Source organism: Bos mutus, chromosome 12 (genome assembly GCF_027580195.1).
Source record: "Bos mutus isolate GX-2022 chromosome 12, NWIPB_WYAK_1.1, whole genome shotgun sequence".
Classification (NCBI taxonomy): Eukaryota; Metazoa; Chordata; class Mammalia; order Artiodactyla; family Bovidae; genus Bos; species Bos mutus.
In genome coordinates this window covers 56,611,200-56,623,160 of record NC_091628.1, presented here as the reverse complement: position 1 = coordinate 56,623,160, position 11,961 = coordinate 56,611,200, and positions in this window count along the sequence as shown.

Genomic DNA, 11,961 nt, shown 5'->3' with positions numbered 1-11,961 from the left:
AAGGAGGCATCAGAGGATAAGATGGTCATTGAGTCAGCAACTCAATGGACATGAAGTGAAGTGTTGGTCGCTCAGTCGTGCTCAGCTCTTTGTGATCCGATGAAGTGTAAATCGGAGCAAACTCTGGGAGATACTAGAGGATAGAGGAGCCTGGCATACTACAGTCCACAAGGTTGCTAAGAGTCCAAGATGACTTTGCAATTGAACCGTAGCAACAATGGGCTCCCTACAGGATTAAGAGGCATGTCTCAGAAGAATTCCAATGACCTCAGATTCTTGTATCTTCGCATAATGAAAGAGCACTCAAATCATCAATGTGAGATACTTTTTTTGGTGTGTGATTAGCAGTAATCATTTACCAGATGTGTACTTGACTATATATGTATATTACCTTGCCAAACAAAGTCATGTATATATACTGGCTATTCTCCTACCGCTTCAGAGCAGCTGCTGAATGGCTGTCTCCAAGGCTTTCATCCTAGTAGATCCTGAATAAACTTTAAATTTGCAACTATCATGTTGTGTTTTTTTCTGTAGGTTCACGGTTTTTGTGGCCAGTGAAAGACCCAGAGCCGACTTTTCCTCTTCTTAGTTCCATGAAGATCTGGAGCCTTGGTACCACTGCTATTTAAAAGATCAAGTTTCAATCTCCTTCTGAAATAGTTTACCTCAGACTGGGACTTGAACACATATGCTGGGACACATATTCTGGGACTCAAATTTAGCCAAAACCCAGTCTGGGACTTGAACCCATGTCGATGGGACTCAAACCCAGCAGAAATCCATGGTACCTGGTTTTAGGACCTAATGAAGCTCTGGTACTTGATATCTCATTGCAGAAAGAATTCAGAGACAAAGTGATAAGAAATGCATTTATTCAGATTGCGAGAAAAGCACACTCCACAGACAGAGACTGGGCCATCTCAGAGAGCAAGTGCATATGCAAAATGTTTCTATACACAGGGTCTATAAAAAGCATATTTCATATGCTAATGGTGAGAGGATTATTCCATTTTGAGTTCAGTTCAGTTGCTAAAACATGTCCGACTCTTTGCAACTCCGTGGACAGCAGGATGCCAGGCTTCCCTGTCCATCACCAAGCTCTGGGGCTTGCTCAAACTCATGTCCATCAAGTCAGTGACGCCATCCAAACAGCTCATCCTCTGTCGTCCCCTTTACCTCCTGTCTTCAATCTTTCCCAGCATCAGGGTCTTTTCCAATGAGTCAGTTCTTTGCACCAGGTGGCCAAAGTATGGATGCTTCAGTTTCAGCATCAGTCCTTCTGATGAATATTCAGAACTGATTTCCCTTTGGATTGACTGGTTTGATCTACTTGCAGTCCAAGGGACTCTGAAGAGTCTTCAACACCACAGTTCAAAAGCATCAATTCTTCAGTGCTCAGCTTTCTTTATGGTCCAACTCTCACATCCATTTTTACTGAAAAAAACGTCTCTCACTGTTTCCATTGTTTCCCCATCAATTTGCAGTGAGGTGATGGGACCAGATGCAATGATCTTCGTTTTTTGAATGTAGAGTTTTAAGCCAGCTTGTTCACTCTCTTTCACTCACTTTTATCAAGAGGCTTTTCAGTTCTTTGCTTTCTGCAATAAGGATAGTGTCATCTGCATATCTGAGGTTACTGATATTTCTCCTGGCAACTTTGATTCCAGGTTGTGCTTCATCCAGCCCGACATTTCGCATGACGTACTCTGGTCAGATTAGAGAAATATTTAATGCATAGGTTTAGATGGAGTGCAGGTCCTTCTTCAGTGTCCTTCTTCAGTTGGATCTGGGACTGTGAATGCGTTCTGATGTGTGAAGTAACATTGGATTGAATTTTCATTGTGATATTTAATACCAGATTTCTGCTTCTTAGCTTTCAAATTTTTACAATTGAATGAATTCAGTAGCACCTTGGTTGGCTTTTATTTGTCATACCTCTGGAAGATTAATGTCTTTTAGCAATGACTCCAGTCTGTATCTCCATTGAGGTAATTATGGTAATTCCTTGAGCTAAATGAGGTAATTCCTTGCCTATGGCTGTTGTATTTCTCCTTGGCTTTACAAATCATATAAATATATTAGACGATAGTGTGTAGGTATTTACAGCTATCAGTATCTATATATTTATTTAGGGAGAGAGAGGAAGAAAAGGATATCAATAATTCTAGAATATGGATTTGTGAGTGTATAAGATAACCAGACTAAGCCTCATGGAAAAAGTGGTATCTGAGCAAAGATTGATGAAGGGGAGGAAATTTAAAAATTTGTTAAGAGGGTAAGTAGATATCTGGAAACAAAATCTTTCCAATAAAGGGACAATTAAACTAAAATTCAGGCCGGAAATGTTTTTCACATTTGAAGTCTAGCATGTTCAGAATGCAGTAACTATGTTCAGTAAGATCAGTATGTTCAGAATGGAGTAAGCAAGAGGAGAGTAGTAAAAAGACAAATCAGTTTCTGTAGCACCTTGTAGATAATTTTAAGTAATTAGGATTTTATTTTCAATAAAATGCAAAATCATCAGAAGGTTTTAGCTAGAGGAGACTAGATCTGTTTTTTTCTTATTTTAATTTTTACTCAGGAGACTGTTGCTTCTTTTTGTAAATCTTAAGCATTTTCCCATATTAGATATAATTTCTAATGTTTTGGATCCTTTGTAAATAATTTATTCCTTATATAATTTTGATTAATACAGAAATGCAGTACTTGGATGCAATCTCAAAAACGACAGAATGATCACTGTTCATTTCCAAGGCAAACCATTCAATACCACGGTAATCCAAGCCTATACCCCAACCAGTAAAGAAGCTGGAATGGAACGGTTCCATGAAGACCTACAAGGCCTTTTAGAACTAACACCCAAAAAAGATGTCCTTTTCATTATAGGGGACTGAAATGCAAAAGTAGAAAGTCAAGAAATACCTGGAATAACAGTCAAATTTGGCCTTGAAGTATAGAATGAAGCAGGGCAAAGGTTAATAGAGCTTTGCAAAGAGAACACACTGGTCATAGCAAACACCCTCTTCCAACAACACAGAAGAAGACTCCACACATGGACATCACCAGATGGTCAACACCGAAATCATATTGATTATATTCTTTGCAGCCAAAGATGGAGAAGCTCTATATAGGCAGCAAAAAAAAGACTTGGAGCTGACTGTGGCTCAGATCATGAACTCCTTAATTCCAAATAAAGACTTAAATTTAAGAAAGTAGGGAAAACCAATAGACCATTCACATATGACCTAAATCAAATCCCTTATGATTATACAGTGGAAGTGAGAAATAGATTTAAGAGACTAGATCTGATAGATGAAGGGCCTGATGAACTATGGATGGAGGTTCATGACATTGTACATGAGACAGGGATCAAGACCATTCCCATGGAAAAGAAAGGCAAAAAAGCAAAATGGCTGTCTGGGGAGGCCTTACAAACAGCTGTGAAAAGAAGAGAAGTGAAAAGCAAAGGAGAAAAGGAAAGATATAAGCATCTGAATGCAGAATTCCAAAGTATAGCAAGGAGAGATAAGAAAGCCTTCCTCAGTGATCAATGCAAAGAAATAGAGGGAAACAACAGAATGGAAAAGACTAGAGATCTCTTCAAAAAAATTAGAGATACCAAGGGAACATTTCATGCAAAGATGAGCTCGACGAAGGACAGAAATGGTATGGACCTAACAGAAGCAGAAGATACTAAGAGGTGGCAAGAATACACAGAGAAACTGTACAAAAAAGATCTTCACAACCCAAATAATCACAATGGTGTGATCACTGACCTAGAGCCAGACATCCTGGAATGGGAAGTCAAGTGGGCCTTAGAAAGCATCACTATGAACAAAGCTAGTGGAGGTGATGGAATTCCAGTTGAGCTATTTCCAATCCTGAAGGATGATGCTGTGAAAGTGCTGCACTCAATATGCCAGCAAATTTGGAAAACTCAGCAGTGGCCACAAGACTGGAAAAGCTCAGTTTTCATTCCAATCCCAAAGAAGACAATGCCAAAGAATGCTCAAACTACCACACAATTGCACTCATCTCACACACTAGTAAAGTAATGCTCAAAATCTCCAAGCCAGGCTTCAGCAGTATGTGAACCATGAACTTTCAGATGTTCAAGCTGGTTTTTAAAAAGGCAGAAGAACCAGAGATCAAATTGCCAACATCCACTGGATCATTGAAAAAGCAAGAGAGTTCCAGAAAAACATCAACTTCTGCTTTATTGATATGCCAAAAACTTTGACTATGTGGATCACAATAAACTGTGGAAAATTCTGAAAGAGATAGGAATACCAGACCACCTGACCTGCCTCTTGAGAAACCTATATGCAGGTCAGGAAGCAACAGTTATAACTGGACATGGAACAACATACTGGTTCCAAATATTAAAAGAAGTATGTCAAGGCTGTATACTGTCACCCTGCTTATTTAACTTATATGCAGAGTACATCATGAGAAACACGGGGCTGGAAGAACCACAAGCTGGAATCAAGATTGCCAGGAGAAATATCAATAACCTCAGATATGCAGATGACACCACCCTAATGGCAAAAAGTGAAGAGGAACTAAAAAGCTTCTTGAAGAAAGTGAAAGAGGAGAGTGAAAAAGTTGGCTTAAAACTCAACATTCAGAAAACCAAGATCATGGCCTCTGGTCCCATCACTTCATGGGAAATAGATGGGGACACGGTGGCAACAGTGTCAGACTTTATTTTTCTGGGCTCCAAAATCACTGCAGATGGTGATTGCTTACTCCTTGGAAGGATAGTTATGACCAGCCTAGATAGCATATTGGAAAGCAGAGGTATTACCTTGCCAACAAAGGTCCACCTAGTCAAGGTTATATTTTTTCCAGTGGTCATGTATGGATGTGAGAATTGGACTGTGAAGAAAGCTGAGCGCTGAAGAATCGATGCTTTTGAACTGTGGTGTTGGAGAAGACTCTTGAGAATCCCTTGGACTTCAAGGAGATCCAACCAGTCCATCTAAAGGAGATCAGTCCTGGGTTTTCATTGGAAGAACTGGTGCTAAGACTGAAACTCCAATACTTGGCCACTCATGAGAAGAGTTGACTCATTGGAAAAGACCCTGATGCTGGGAGGGATTTAGGGCAGGAGGAGAAGGGGACGACAGACAATGAGATCCTGGATGGATCACCGACTCGATGGACATGAGTTTGGGTGAACTCCTGGAGTAGTGGTGGGCTGGGGGGCCTGCCGTGCTGGGATTCATGGGGTCGCAAAAAGTCAGACACGACTGAGCAACGGAACGGAACTCAAGGACCTGACAAGAGCCTAAAGAAGAAATGATTGATTAAATTGTTTGGTTGTGAAACAATACCTATGTGTGATATTATTTAAAAAATAATAACAACAATTCTGAATTAGAGAATGTTTTGCTTAATAGCAAGAAATTTGTAGGCATTATATATAGTTTTGAACACTAATGTCCATCTTTAAACACTGCTCTTTTCTCACTAACCAACTTCTAAAACCTCCTGGTCCACAGTTTCTGCTTATAAAATGTGTGGAATGATGGATATTAATATATGCATAAACTCCTTAACACAGTACTTGTCCTAAGAATTTAGTACTAAGAGTTTGCCCTTACATAGAGCACTGCACATACACACACACATTTATGCATGAATAAGACACTGGAGCATATTTTTAAAAAGATTATTAGTGGACTTGTAATGCCATTTGTTCTAAAACAGAATAAGGCTATTTTTAGTTTATTGTTGTACATAAAATAAATATCAGATGGGTTATGTAATTTTGGTTTTATTTTGTTATTATTTTAGAAATTTTCTTAAAAAACAATTTTATATCTATCATATAGGAACAATACCAAAATCTATGATAGAAGCAAGAAAAAACTATTAAAAGGAATTTTCATGTCCAGAATCTTTACAATTTAACTATAGTATTGTAAGGAATAATAGTATGTAGTTACAGCAAAGAAAAGAAAAAGGATGATGTATTTATGATATATTAATTAACATTTATTGTATTCATAATTGATAATTAGTTTTATTTGTAGTTAAACTGTTAGAATTGCACTAACAAAGGGGCTGGAGTTACATGGGATATAAAAGGAATTTATTTGACTGTTATAGCTACAAGTTCATAAAAAGCAATCAAACTTTTTGTACATCATCATTTTCTCTTTATATTCCTGACTTTTGAAGTTTGTAGGATTATAAAAATTAACTTGCACTCAACTGCTTACAACTATTGTGCTCTGAAAGAGTTGTCCATAAATTTTATGACTTCTCCCTTAAAAGAAAATAAGAAATAGAATTTTTATATTTTCAATCGCATCACTACATCTGTGTCAAGAAGAATGCTTTTCTGCTCTTTATTCATTCCTTCATAAAACATTTGGTGCCAGATTACTCATTTATTTTCAGACCCAGTGTTTTTGTTGAAAATCACAAAAGAATAAGACAATATCTATATTCCAAATAGCTCAGCAATAGTTACCTTATTACAGTAATATTAGCAGGAGAAGGATAGGAAGAGAAAACTCAAACTTTTTCAACACCTAATATATAACAGGCATTCTCTTCAGAGATTTGCAAACATTCTTTTATGTATTCTTCATAAGTAAGTGATGCATTACTATTGTAAATGTGTAGATGAGGAAGCCAAAAGAATAAAGGGTAAGAAACTCCCTCAGATCGCAGTGCCAGTAAGTTGTGAGCCTGAATTTGATAAGCTTATCCACTTAAAAGTAAAGTAGTCACTGAGAAACAAAGAGGCCGTGTTTACAATACTTAATATTGCGAAAGTCAATTCCTAGGCAGGTTGATAAGAAGTCTGGGGTCCCTGAGGAGGAGAAAGGGGTCTGGGGTTCTCAAGAAGGAATAGGGGTCTGGAATTCTCAAGGAGGAGGAAAGGACAAATGTCTTTTTTTTCTCTCTCTACATTCCTTAGTCTTAGTCATATAAAACTTTTTTTACTTTAAGCCTGGAATTGATTACACAACAGGAAACTCCGTTTAAACTCTGTACTAAGGATTATATAACAACAGTGTATCCTGCTTGAGGACAGTTTCTCCTTCCTGACTGGCTAATCCTGTTATCTTAAAATGTATACTATGAGTGGGTCTGGTAAAATTTTTATAACCTAGAGACATTATTTTGATTTATTGTAATAACTAATTAAAAAAGTATATAACTCCCTTGCTTAGACTAGTGAGGGGGGCACTCTCCATCCCCCTTCTTTTTTTTTTTAATTTAAATGTATTTATTTTAATTGGAGTCTAATTACTTTACAATATTGTATTGGTTTTGCCATACATCAACATGAATCCGCTACAGGTGTACACATGTTCCCCATCTTGAACCCCCTTCCCACCTCCCTCCCTGTACCATCCCTCTGGGTCATCCCAGTGCATCAGCCCCAAGCATCCTGTATCCTGCATCGAACCTGGACTGCCAATTAGTTTCTTATATGATATTATACCGGAGAAGGCAATGGCAAGCCACTCCAGTACACTTGCCTAGAAAATCCCATGGATGAAGGTAGGCTGCAGTCCAGGGGATCGCTACTAGTAGGCCGTGACTGAGCAACTTCACTTTCACTTTTCACTTTCACACAATGGAGAAGGAAATAGCAACCCACTCCAGTGTTCTTGCCTGGAGAATCCCAGGGATGGCAGAGCCTGGTGGGCGGCTGTCTATGGGGTCACACAGAGTTGGACATGACTGAAGCGACTTAGCAGCAGCAGCAGCATGATATTATACATGTTTCAATGCCGTTCTCCCAAATCGTCCCACCATCTCCCTCTCCCACAGAGTCCAAAAGACTGTTCTATACATCTGTGTCTTTTTTGCTGTCTCGCATACAGGGTTATTGTTACCATCTTTCTAAATTCCATATATATGCCTTAGTATACTGTATTGGTGTTTTTCTTTCTGGCTTACTTCACTCTGTATAATAGGCTCCAGTTTCATCCACCTCATTAAAACTGATTCAAATGTATTCTTTTTAATGGCTGAGTAATACTCCATTGTGTTTATGTACCACAGCTTTCTTATCCATTCATCTGCTGATGGACATCTAGGTTGCTTCCACGTCCTGGCTATTATAAACAGTGCTGAGATGCACATTGGGGTACACATGTCTCTTTCCCTTCTGGTTTCCTCGGTGTGTATGCCCAGCAGTGGGATTGCTGGGTCATAAGGCAGTTCTATCTCCAATTTTTTTTTAATCTCCACACTATTCTCCATAGTGGCTGTACTAGTTTGCATTCCCACCGACAGTGTAAGAGGATTCCCTTTTCTCCACACCCTCTCCAGCATTTATTGCTTGTAGACTTTTGGATCACAGCCATTCTGACTGGTGTGAAATGGTACCTCATAGTGGTTTTGATTTGCATTTCTCTGATAATGAGTGATGTTGAGCATCTTTTCATGTGTTTGTTAGCCATCTATATGTCTTCCTTGGAGAAATGTCTATTTAGTTCTTTGGCCCATTTTTTGATTGGGTCGTTCATTTTTCTGGAATTGAGCTGCAGGACTTGCTTGTATATTTTTGAGATTAGTTGTTTGTCAGTTGCTTCATTTGCTATTATTTTCTCCCATTCTGAAGGCTGTCTTTTAACCTTGCTTATAGTTTCCTTTGTTGTACAGAAGCTTTTAATTTTAATTAAGTCCCATTTGTTTATTTTTGCTTTTATTCTAGGAGGTGGGTCATCGAGGATCCTGCTGTGACTGGGAAAACTGGTCAACCACTTGTAAAAGAATGAAACTAGAACACTAACACCATACACAAAAATAAACTCAAAATGGGTCAAAGATCTAAACGTAAGACCAGAAACTATAAACATAGGCAAAACACTCTCCGACATAAATCACAGCAGGATCCTCTATAACCCTTTTCTTACTTTAATAAAACTCTGCTACACAAAAGCTCTTGAGTGATCAAACTTGGTCCCCAGTCCCAAAGCTAAATCTTCTTCAGAGATCAAGAATCTGACACTGTTCACCATAAGCTATCATCAAATATACTCCATTTTCTTTCTCTTTTTATTTATTTGAACTTAATGTTAAAGGATGAACATTCTTTTAGTCCATACATGATCTCTAACATTCTTTTTAAGGGGCTCTGTAAGTTTTATATATAGCTTTTAATCTTGATTACTCTAATATGTATTATTTATATTTTATTCTGAAAATACAAATTTTATGTATTCTGACTCAGTATACAATGGCTCATTCAGTTTCTTTGTGCCTAATTAACTAGGATAGAGGAGTAATTTCTTTAAAAAAAATCACAAAAGTACAAATGGTTTTAAAAGAATTACTACACAAAGAACCACATGTTGAAAGTAAACCTAATAATGTAATGAAGTGAAGTGAAGTCGCTCAGTCGTGTCCAACTCTTTGCGACCCCATGGACTGTAGCCCATCAGGCTCCTCTGTCCCTGGCTTCTCCAGGCAGGAATACTGGAGTGAAGGAGGAAATGGCAGCTTTTCAAGGTCTCTTCTATATAATTATATTTATAATCAACTATTGTGTAGCCTAATTAATGATGATATAATAAACTCAGATGAGAAATTAGGCATCAATTTTGAATTTATGGATAAGGATGCTTAAATATGGATTTATATCCAATCTTCTGTAAATGAGAGGGAAGTCTTCTGTAAGATGTGTTTCTTGGAAAAGAACTAGGGTTACAAGTCATTATTTGCTGGTACCAGTTATGGGATGAAGGGTGGAAAAAGCCAAAAACTTCTTTCAAGTATTTGTTATCATGTTAGGTAAGAACTGAACTCCTCACTGAAGAGAATAATACAGATGCTAATATCTTTTATATGTTAGTCTTATTGGTACCTTATACCAATATATTTAGGTCTTTTAAAAGAAGTATACAATTTTCGTTTTAATTTTTTCTATTTTCTCCTTTAAAAATTTTCTCTTTCGGTTGGAGGATTTAGTCTATTCTAATTACTGAAATTGCTATTATATTCAGGCTTAAGTCTATCATCTTATAATTTGTGTGTTTCACCTCTTCTCTTTTATATTTACTTTTTCTTCTTCTTATCTTCTTTTTGTAATTTATTTTTTAATTGAAGGATAATTGGTTTACAAAATTTGTTGTTTTCTGTCAAACCTCAGCATGAATCAGCCATAGATATACCTACATCCCCTCCCTCTTATCTTCTTATAGATTAACCTAGCATTTTTTATTCACTAATTTTTAATTCATTAAACTTTCCCTTTATTTGCTTGTAAATTATATATTAATTTTATTATTTTTATTTCTTCTAGACTCACAGTGCTCTATATATCTTATGAAAATCTTCCTTAGGTTTATAGGTATATATTTATACACAAGTATGCATGTGTGTGTATATATACATATATATAATCTCAAATAAATGAACATGACCATTAAGATAATTGTCAGGCTCTTCCTAAAGTAGTCTATGAAGAAATTATGATTCTTATTCATATTGTCTAGGTTTTATTGCAGTTTTATGTACATTTAATAATGTGTACCTATTGGTAATGAGCATTAATAATTCAGGATAGAAATGAAGAACTCCAGAGCTAGATCACTGCCTTTGCTTCTTAGAAGGCTTAAGATTTACTTTATAGATTGTTCTGACCTTATTAAAATAGATCACAGAAACACTTTCAACAGATTGTATGCTTCCGTTCTGTACAGTGATTGAAAAAAAAAAAACAGAAAAATAGTTATTGGCTTCAAACGTTGCTCAGGCCTTCTTTAAAGAACATTGGGTCAGTAAGCACACCTACTTCTCACAACATCTTGAAGGAGTAAATAATATTCACCTTTTTAAAATTTGGAAGACAGTCCTTGGTTGATATATATGTAATTATGGCTGATTTGTGTTGTTCTATGGCAGAAACCACTAGACCATTCAGGTATGACCTAAATCAAATCCCTTATGATTATACAGTGAAAGTGAGAAATAGATTTAAGGGTTTAGATCTGATAGATAAGAGTGCCTGATGAACTATGGAATGAGGTTCCTGACGTTGTACAGGAGACAGGGATCAAGACCACACCCATGGAAAAAAAATGCAAAAAAGCAAAATGGCTGTCTGGTGAGGCCTTACAAATAGCTGTGAAGAGAAGAGAAGCAAAAAGCAAAGGAGAAAACGAAAGATATAAGCATCTGAATGCCGAGTTCCAAAGAATAGCAAGAAGAGATAAGAAAGCCTTCCTCAGCGATCAATGCAAAGAAATAGAGAGAAACAACAGAATGGGAAGACTAGAGATCTCTTCAAGAAAATTAAAGATACCAAGGGAATACTTCATGCAAAGATGGGCTCAATAAAGGACAAAAATGGTATGGACCTAACAGAAGCAGAAGATATTAAGAAGAAGTGTCAAGAATAAACAGAAGAACTGTACAAAAAAGATCTTCACAACCCAGATAATCACAATGGTGTGATCACTGACCTAGAGCCAGACATCATGGAATGTAAAGTAAAGGGTGCCTTAAAAAGCATCACTACAAACAAAGCTAGTGGAGGTGATGGAATTCCAGTGGAGCTATTTCAAATCCTGAAAGATGATGCTGTGAAAGTGCTGCACTCATATGCCAGCAAATTTGGAAAACTCAGCAGTGGCCACAAGACTGGAAAAGGTCAGTTTTCATTCCAATCCCAAAGAAAGGCAATGCCAAAGAATGCTCAGACTGCCGCACAATTGCACTCATCTCACATGCTAGTAAAGTAATGCTCAAAATTTTCCAAGCCAGGCTTCAGCAATACATGAACCGTGAACTTCCAGATGTTAAAGCTGGTTTTAGAAAAGGCAGAGGAACCAGAGATCAAATTGCCAACATCTGCTGGATCATGGAAAAAGCAAGAGAGTTCCAGAAAAACATCTATTTCTGCTTTGTTGACTGTGCCAAATCCTCTGACTGTGTGGATCACAATAAACTGTGGAAAATTCTGAAAGAGATGGGAATACCAGG